This window comes from Cherax quadricarinatus, chromosome 17, assembly GCF_038502225.1.
Source record: "Cherax quadricarinatus isolate ZL_2023a chromosome 17, ASM3850222v1, whole genome shotgun sequence".
In the NCBI taxonomy this organism is placed as follows: domain Eukaryota; kingdom Metazoa; phylum Arthropoda; class Malacostraca; order Decapoda; family Parastacidae; genus Cherax; species Cherax quadricarinatus.
In genome coordinates, this window is record NC_091308.1 from 48,620,373 (window position 1) to 48,630,993 (window position 10,621).

General features: G+C 40.9%; 1 long non-coding RNA gene across 1 annotated transcript in view; it reads left to right on the top strand.

Annotated features, from left to right (window-relative positions):
• Window positions 1–10,365, top strand: part of LOC138852833 (uncharacterized) — a 137,760-nt gene extending 127,395 nt beyond the window's left edge. The window contains exon 3 of the long non-coding RNA XR_011392113.1: window positions 7,328–10,365. This is a non-coding gene — a long non-coding RNA (uncharacterized lncRNA). The remainder of the gene's footprint in view (window positions 1–7,327) is intronic.
• Window positions 10,366–10,621: the final 256 nt, after the last annotated feature.

A 10,621-nucleotide genomic window follows, 5' to 3' on the forward strand; every position in this document is an offset into this window, starting at 1 on the left:
AACAAATTACTGTCATTTTGCCCTACATCATATCTTGTATACTTATTTATCCTCTTTTTCTTAAAATATGTATTACCTATAACTAAACCCCTTTCTATACAAAGTTCAATCAAAGGACTCCCATTATCATTTACACCTGGCACCCCAAACTTACCTACCACACCCTCTCTAAAAGTTTCTCCTACTTTAGCATTCAGGTCTCCTACCATAATTACTCTCTCACTTGGTTCAAAGGTTCCTATACATTCACTTAACATCTCCCAAAATCTCTCTCTCTCTCTCTCTCTCTCCTCTACATTCCTCTCTTCTCCAGGTGCATACACGCTTATTATGACCCACTTTTCACATCCAACCTTTACTTTAATCCACATAATCCTTGAATTTACACATTCATATTCTCTTTTCTCCTTCCATAACTGATCCTTCAACATTATTGCTACCCTTTCCTTAGCTCTAACCCTCTCAGATACTCCAGATTTAATCCCATTTATTTCTCCCCACCGAAACTCCCCTACCCCCTTCAGCTTTGTTTCGCTTAGGGCCAGGACATCCAACTTCTTTTCATTCATAACATCAGCAATCATCTGTTTCTTGTCATCCGCACTACATCCACGCACATTCAAGCATCCCAGTTTTATAAAGTTTTTCTTCTTCTCTTTTTTAGTAAATGTTTACAGGAGAAGGAGTTACTAGCCCATTGCTCCCAGCATTTTAGTCGCCTCATAAGACACGCATGGCTTATGGAGGAAAGATTCTTTTCCACTTCCCCATGGACAATAGAAGAAATAAAGAAGGACAAGAGCTATTTAGAAAAAGGAGAAAAACCTAGTTGTGTGTATATATATATGCATGTGCGTGTCTGTGAAGTGTGACCAAAGTGTAAGTAGGAGTAGCAAGATATCCCTGTTATCTAGCATGTTTATGATACAGAAAAAGACACCAGCAATCCTACCATCATGTAAAACAGTTGCAGGTTTCTGTTTCACAGTCATCTGGCAGGACGGTAGTACAGTGGACCCCCGCATAACGATTACCTCCGAATGTGACCAATTATGTAAGTGTATTTATGTAAGTGCGTTTGTACGTGTATGTTTGAGGGTCTGAAATGGACTAATCTACTTCACAATATTTCTTATGGGAACAAATTCGGTCAGTACTGGCACCTGAACATACTTCTGGAGTGAAAAAATATCGTTAACCGGGGGTCCACTGTACTTCCCTGGGTGGTTGCTGTCTACCAACCTACTACCTGTTATATTACTAACTCTAATGTTAAAAATTGTAAAACTATAATGCTTCAAAATTTAAATGTTCAAATTCATTGTTTAAAATAACTCAATTGTACTTGACATTGTAAATTGTCTACAGTAAATGTTATTATAGCTTAGATAGTCTTAAATTAATTTTAAGCCTGCCCGTAATGCTCTGCATACAAGGGGCTTTCGACATGTACACCCAACTACTATAATACTTAGTAAAACTATGTATCATGTCCTAATAAAAATATTATTAGTATTATTATTATTAAAATTCTTGGACCCTGTGGACAAGTTTCAGATCAGGGGTCTGGACCCTCAGAGGGTTAATTAGTCCTAAACTCAGAGCTCCATACCCAACCCATCTTTATACAGTGGGCCCCCGCATAACGATATTAATCCATTCATGAGAGCTCATTGTTATGCGAAATTATCGTTATGCGAATGAATTTTCCCCATAAGAAATAATGGAAATCAAATTAATCCGTGCAAGACACCCAAAAGTATGAAAAAAAAAAATTTACCACATGAAATATACATTTTCCTACACACAAAGAGAAGGATACATGGACAATAGTAGAGTAGTACATGCTCAATATATATTGTGCATGTACTACTCTACTAAATGAAGAATAAATGACACTTACCTTTATTGAAGATGCAGCAATGACTGATGAGACACTGTGTCCTGGGAGTGCCTTTTCCTCCTGAGTACTGTAGGTCCTGTTTGGTATTTTCTTCCAGAACAGGCCTTATCACACTGTGTATGCCACTACAATTCTTAAATCTCTCAAACCAACCTTTGCTGGCTTTAAATTCACCAATATGAGCACTAGTTCCAGGCGTTTTTCCCTGTTCACCTGGGTGTTAGTCGACTGGTGTGGGTTGCATCCTGGGAGACAAGATTAAGGACCCCAATGGAAATAAGTTAGAGAGTCCTCGATGATGCACTGACTTTCTTGGGTTATCCTGGGTGGCTAACCCTCCGGGGTTAATTGTTTCACGTTAAGCCACACCAACAACACTCTCTCCACATCTTCGAGTAATACAGCTGATGGTGGTGGAGCAACAACAACAGCTGTGGTGCATCTGACCATGGTGCAGCAGCAGCTGTGGTGCAGCAGCAGCTGACTGGTCCAATTTATCAGCTGACCATGGTGCAGCAGCAGCTGACTGTTGTACGATAGTATTTTTTATCACCCTTTTTACCACAGGGGTGGCACTAGAAGCTTTCTTTGGGCCCATGGTGGCTTATTTAGCAGTTACAAGCACTATAAATAATGGAATAATACAAAATGTATCGAATGTATGCATGCAACAGGCCACCCTGGCTTGTAAACAATGACGGCAAGGCAGGCGCTCAGGCTGGACGGACAGGTTCGGGACGAGTCATGTTCAGAAACAGCTGATGGTGCAACAGCAGCTGACTGATCCAGCAACAGCTGACTGGTCCAGCAACAGCTGACTGATCCAGCAACATCTGACTGATCCAGCAACAGCTGACTGGTCCAGCAACAGCTGACTGATCCAGCAACAGCTGACTGGTCCAGCAACAGCTGACTGATCCAGCAACAGCTGACTGATCCAGCAACAGCTGACTGGTCCAGCAACAGTTGACTGATCCAGCAACAGCTGACTGGTCCAGCAACAGCTGACTGATCCAGCTACAGCTGATCGTGGTGCAGCAGCAGTTGACTGATCCAGCTACAGCTGATCGTGGTGCAGCAGCAGTTGACTGATTCAGCAACAGCTGACTGGTCCAACAACAACTGATCGTGGTGCAGAAGCAGCTGACTGATCCAGCAACAGCTGATTGTGGTGCAGCAGCAGCTAACTGATCCAGCAACAGCTGACTGGTCCAGCAACAGCTGATCGTGGTGCAGCAGCAGCTGACTGATTCAGCAACAGCTGACTGGTCCAACAACAGCTGATCATGGTGCAGAAGCAGCTGACTGATCCAGCAACAGCTGACTGGTCCAACAACAGCTGATCGTGGTGCAGCAGCAGCTGACTGGTCCAACAACAGCTGATCGTGGTGCAGCAGCAGCTGACTGATTCAGCAACAGCTGACTGGTCCAACAACAGCTGATCGTGGTGCAGCAGCAGCTGACTGATTCAGCAGCAGCTGACTGATTCAGCAACAGCTGACTGGTCCAACAACAGCTGATCGTGGTGCAGCAGCAGCTGACTGATCCAGCAACAGCTGACTTGTCCAACAACAGCTGATCGTGGTACAGCAGCAGCTGACTGATTCAGCAACAGCTGACTGGTCCAACAACAGCTGATCGTGGTGCAGCAGCAGCTGACTGATCCAACAACAGCTGATCGTGGTGCAGCAGCAGCTGACTGATTCAGCAACAGCTGACTGGTCCAACAACAGCTGATCGTGGTGCAGCAGCAGCTGACTGATTCAGCAACAGCTGACTGGTCCAACAACAGCTGATCGTGGTGCAGCAGCAGCTGACTGATCCAGCAACAGCTGACTGGTCCAACAACAGCTGATCGTGGTGCAGCAGCAGCTGACTGATTCAGCAACAGCTGACTGGTCCAACAACAGCTGATTGTGGTGCAGCAGTAGCTGACTGATTCAGCAACAGCTGACTGGTCCAACAACAGCTGATTGTGGTGCAGAAGCAGCTGACTGATCCAGCAACAGCTGACTGGTCCAGCAACAACTGATCGAGGTGCAACAGCAGCTGACTGATCCAGCAACAGCTGACTGGTCAAGCAACAGCTGACCGTGGTGCAGCAGCAGCTGACTGTGGTATGATAGTATTTCTCACCCTTTTTACCACTGGGTTAGCACTAGAGGCTTTCTTGGGGCCCATGGTCACTTATTTTGCAGATGAAATCACCAAAAACGCTGTAATAATACGAAATGTTCCGATTGTATGCTTGGATGTTACCACGGAGGCTGGCTTGTAAACAGTGCCACCGGTGGAACATGTGAAGCTGGCTCAGGCCGCACATTAGAAGCATCTCGGACGAATAGCATTGAGCGAGTTTTTTAACGGTATGCAAGGCAAAATTTAAGTGATAAAATGTATCGGTATGCGGATTTAACGTTATGTGATGCCAACGGTATGTGAGGGTCCACTGTATTAGGTTCATCCATACACCTCAAGGAGGCAGTTAATACTCATTAGAGTGAGAGATTCTTGATGGTGTGACCTCATGAACAAATGTAATGTTTGCTGGCTCCCACAATGCCCTGTTCACAGCACAAATATTTTTATACTGTTCATCTATGGCACAGATGCAGTTTCTCTGAGAAGGCCTAACCAAATCAATTGCAACCTTTTTGGAGGACCTAAAATTTATACATAAATTTACATTAAAGGCAGTTTTTCAAGTGGTGATTGACATTTTCAGAGTTAAAAAAAAAGTTGGACAAATATAAAAAAAAGTGGGTCAGTGGGGAGAGAATTTTTACATTTTTCTTTTAAAAACACCCAAACTTTTATGCTAATTGTTCTTGTTAGCACCTCCAGCATTACTATTATAGTAGTCCCCCGTATCCACGTTACAAGACTCGCCCTGGGTAACAAAATTTTTTTTGCTTACATACATACCTGTGATAAAGTGTAACTGATAAATAGCACACAGTAATACATTACCAACATTAAATAGTATTAAAATACACTCCTCCCCCTCCACCATCACCTCTATGCTGATGATGCAAATCTAATGTAAGATGAACAAATGAGAGAGAGAAACGTACCAACAGCGCCAGGAGACAGGTATGGAATACGTATAAATCCTACCACTTACCCAAAACACTGACACCATAAACACCACCACCACTACTACAGCAGCAGCATAAGCAGCTGCAGCAGTTATTGCCACTGCAGTTGCTGCTCTTGCTGCTACAGTTGAAGCTGCAGAAGTGGTGGTGGTGTTTATGGCGTTAGTGTTTTGGGTGGGCAGTCGGATTTACATGTACGTATTTCATACCTGTCTCCTGGAGTTGTTGGTGCGTGTCTCTCGTCTTTATTTCACATTAGATTTGCATAATCAGCGAAGAGAGATACATCTGACTTGATTCCATCAGCAACTGCTGCTGCTGCTACAGCTGCTTTTGCTGCAGCTGCTGCTGCTCCAGCTCTTGTTGCAGCTGCTCTTGCTGCAGCAGTTGTTGCTGAAGACAACTTTTGCAGTAGCAGTATGTGCCTGTTTGCTGCCAAATCCAATTTTCAGTATATTTTTTATTCATTAGTGTCTCTTTAGACCTTGTGCGTTTAACATTTTTTCCTGGTCATTTGTGATCTTCATCTGTTAAATCTGGTTCTTGATCATGTCTGCCAAATAAATGTGAGCTCTTTATACATACATTAGAGTGATCATACACAAAGTATGAGTGCATATGGTTGAATTAACCCTTTGACTGTCACAACCCCAAATTCCGAGGTGTCTCCTGATGTTGAAAAATTTTTGAAAAAAAAAAAAAAATTTTTCTTATGAAATGACAGAGAATCTTTTCCTGATGGTAATGACGCCAAAAGAACGAAATTTGATGGAAAACTTACAGAATTACGCTCTCATGAAGTTAGCAACCTCAGCGATATTTACAAATCGACGATTTTGCCCATTTTGAGCCCTATTTTCAGCTAATTCCATTGTTCCAGTCAATCAAACTCATAGCTACTTCTTTAGAACTCTATTTGTTCTATCGATTGAGTACAAGAAACTGCCTATTTACCAATTTCAACTACCCAATAATGACGTGGTCAGAAATTTGCAATTTGACCAGTTAAAAAAATGCCAATTTCAAAACAGGGTCCAGAATGAACAGTGCAGACATTCCTGGCTCTAAAATAACATTTTCTTTGTTCATCAGTCACGTCTCCAGGCCCTTCTGATATTACTCTTGCTTTCTCTTTTGAATTTTTATTCAAACAAAAAATAGAAGATTTACTGTTATGCAGACTACTTCAGTGTTGTAATAATTGTATAAATAATGTCAACCTATTCATGACTGCATATTAGAATGGCTAGTTGGACATTTATTGGACAATGACATAATTTGTTTACTCTTGAACATTGGCAAAAATCAAACATTTCCCCTACTTTGAGCTCATTTCAAGGTCCTTTTCATAGTAAAACCAATCAAAATCACCTCTATTTCTATAATATATTTCCCATTCTATCAAATGAGACCAAGAAAACGAGAATACAACCATAAATACTATACGAAAATACACCACAAAGTCGGCGTTTTAATCCAAAAACATGGTTGGAGGTTTTTTTTCTCGTTATGCACTGTGTGCTGCAGGATTTTTTTTATAAGGTGCACACTGACCACAGTGACCCATTCTCTCATATGTGGGCCTACCAGCTTTCTCCTGCTTTATCTGAAGCCGCTAGAATTTTTGAGTATGTATACGTCAAACACATTGGCTCGTAAGACGTATATAGTATACGACCAAAACAGTCAAAGGGTTAAAAGTAAGGGGAAAAAATAGTAATTCAACTTCAACAAAAACATAAATATTAAACCTGTGGTTCCTGACTAATCTTTACCAAACAAATGAGAGCTGTCTATACATGAATTAAATTAATAAACACATAGTATGAAGCATTTAGTAACAACTAGATGAGAAAAGCTAATTCATTGATAGAAACTGGACTGATAAAAATATCACACTGGCATGAAAGCTGGCCACTGTTCAGCAAAACATGGAAATAAGACACACACAAAAAAGTGAATCATGAACTGGCAGAAAAGCACTAGATGGAATAATAGGAGGCCTACAGCATACCATATTGAACACATTTTTTGATATAATTAAAAAAAATATCTTTCATTATACTTTTATCAAACAAGGCATTGTGTGGTCAGAGTAACAGTGTGGTGAATTTAGTACAGTATATATTGCTACCTGGTTGCTATTCCTCCAGAAGTCTCAGAATATCCTCAGAAGCTAGTTCTAAAACTAGTAAATGCAGTAAGAGTGCATTTGTAATTATGATCTAACCTATTGTTATCATAAATCAGAATTTTAAATTATTTTGAATATTTGTGTTAGGTTTTTAAAATTCTTCATATTAATACAGGATTTTTTTTTTTTCAGGCAAGACAGTTATTAGATCAGGAATTTCGCAGTCTTCTTTCAACTGGAACAGATCGAACAGATATCAATAAATCTTGATATGAGGCCCCCACAGCTAAGGATGCTGAAGCTAGACTTGTTTAATGAATCCAAAGAAGTGGGGCAGGGTGACCAGTGATAACAGAATCAGTGGTTGTTGTTTGTGCCCCAGGAACTGGGCAACTAGTGATAGCAGAACCAGTGGTGGTTATTTGTGCCCCAGGAGCAGGGCAACCAGTGATAGCAGAACCAGTGATTTGTTTGTGCCCCAGGAGCAGGGCCACCAGTGATGGCAGAACCAGCGGTGGTTGTTTGTGCCCCAGGAGCAGGGCATCCAGTCATAGCAGAACTAGTGGTGGTTGTTTGTGTCCCAGGTGCAGGGTGACCAATGATAGCAGAACCAGTGGTGGTTGATTGTGCCCCAGGAGCAGGGCATCCAGTCATAGTAGAACCAGTGGTGGTTGTTTGTGCCCCAGGAGCAGGACAACCAGTGATAGCAGAACCAGTGGTGGTTGTTTGTGCCCCAGGAGCAGGATGACCAGTGGTTGTTAATTGTGCCCCAGCCTCATCTTTACCCAACCCTACAATAGTAGTTAATTCCCTCTACTGTTGACTCATACAGCTGATGTTGATTGGCCTAAGGTGTGTATACTAAGGACAGATAAATCCGGTGATTTATTATTATACACAAAGCTGCACGCTGTTGCTTGTTATGAGGCTTGGGCACAGTAGTAGACTGCAAGTGTCCCAAGCTGATCCCTGATCTTTGGGCACAATATGTAGACTGCAAGTGTCCCGAGCTGATCCCTGATCCCCAGGCGTAGTAGTAGACTGCCAGTGTCCCGTGCTGGTCCCTGATCCTCGGGCACAGTAGTAGACTGCAAGTGTCCCAAGCAGATCCCTGATCTTTGGGCACAGTAGTAAACTGCAAGTGTCCTGGGCTATTCCCTGATCCTCGGGTACAATACTGGACAGCAAGTGTCCTGAGCTGGACTGATCCTAGTGAGGATCACTTATCATCTGCCTTGTCATTTGTACTGACAAACAACTTCTCAGTTTGTGTATGTTTCACTCACTACTGATGTAAAAGCTGATTTTAGTAAAATATGAAAATGTTAGTGAAATAACAAAAAACTGAGACATGAAGGCAGTGTCAAAAGAATCACCTTCTCGGAACCTCTAGTCGATAGTGGCTATAAATTGATGGACAGTGATATAGTTTGTCATGATCTGTTATTGTGATGCTTGATGCTGGCTTTACTTAAGTGTTAAACAACTCGGCCTAGAATGGTTGAAACTGCCTAGTATAGTACAGGGCTGTGAGTCAGGATATATTATTATTATTACATTCAGTGGGGAGTGCTAAACCCATAGGGATCATACAGCTCCTAAGATATATTATACTGAACAGAGATGTTTATATATGTACATTGATTGCTGTGTTATTTGATGCTGATTGGTACTGTATGTCATACGTTTGTGACATACTGTACAGGTATAGACATCAACTAAACAATAGATACGAGCCTAGCTGGTTTATTCAAAGATCAAGTTGGATTGCCTGGTGATGTTTGGGAAATGCACTACCAGATAATTTACTTAAATATATACAGGAATAAATGTATAGAAGTTTGAATGAAGTGATCAAGTGAATGTTGGTGTGAAGTGTGAAATGCATGCAAGTGGATAAAAGTGAGGCATTAATGGTGCATGTAAGTGTCAGTGAGGATATTTTGTCTCCTATACAAGGAAGTGAATATTATTGGCTAGTCATGTTGAGGCATGTGAGTGAGGTTATGTTGTCTGTGTGTAATCTCTACCTGGTCCTGTATAGGGGTGTCATGTATGTTGCAAAATTTACATATTTTTGATTTTTTAGGCTTTCCAGTAATTTAAAATATATCATTTACAAGTTTTACACTATGCAGAATCATTTGGTTGCTCAGTATTGTGAAATTATCAGTGAAATGCAGAAGTAATACAAGGTTGTTCTGTGCATACAGTACAACTGGAACTGCCAGATCAGGTACAAGACTGTGTTTATGAATATTTAGTAATGTGTAGCTCATTTGGAGTACCTCCAGTTCATCACAAGAATACAGTGTATGTGTATCTGGTGCAATGTTTGTACGCACATATGATTTATAATGTAACTGTCTGTATGTTGCCATCATTGTTGAATCACAGTGTCTTGAACTACATTGACTTAAGTGTCAGGTACAGTGGAAACCTGCACATGGAGGTGTAGAGCAGAGTCTCAGCTAGTTAAGAATGTGCATGGTGAATACAAGACAAAAGCTATCTTGTATTAATGTTGGTAGAATTACCGACAATGTGTTAGGTAAAAAGACACACGTGCAACTAATGTGACACTTAATTGTGGCAACGTTTCGCTATCCAGGAGCTCGATAAAGCTCCTGGAGAGCGAAACATTGCCACAATATAATGTCACATTAGTTACAATTGTGTCCTTTTACCCAACAAAAGCTATCTTCCATACTTTACATGCCAAACTTGTCTTTGTAATTAATATGTGTAAAAAGTCTCCTCATCAAGATCTTGGCAAACAGTGTCAATTTGTTTTACTGTTATGATTGATAACTGGTCAGTTGTGTATTGGATTTTATGAAGTGTACTTGGTGTTATTAGCAAGACAGAGTTGGCCAGTTAACTTATGAATGGGCTGTGTTGTCATAGGGAGCAGATATGGTCTGTACAGTGCACTTTACATTGATGTTGAGTATGACTGATTGTTTCTGTGAAACTTGTGTAAGTAGTGTCCCATTCTCAACGTAATGTTCAGTGTAATGCCAGATGTACTCACCTCATTGTTATGTGTGAAGCTTCATCTTTTACCTCATCATCTTGCCTGTATTCATTCGTGATGCAACTTTAGTTGAAATATTTATGTTGTGGTGCTGTAGTTCTGCTGTCCTCAACTCCCACATTCCTTGAGTAAAGAATACTTTTCTCTACATCTAATTTTGTGATTCTCTCATATTCCTCTGAGTACTGCTTTTATTGTATTATTATTATAATCAAAAAGAAGCGCTAAGCCACAAGGGCTATACAGCTTTTATTGTAAACATTAAACAAGAGGTGAGCAACTATACTATTGCTTGATTCACTGGCTAGAGTCCTTTCATAACAAGAGGTGAGCGACTACATTGTTGCTCAACTCACTGGTTGGAGTCCTTAAATAATAATAATGTCACAAAATGAGCTTATTCCTCAATTAAGGCCAACTGACTTGTGTATAGTTGTTTTTTTTAAAGG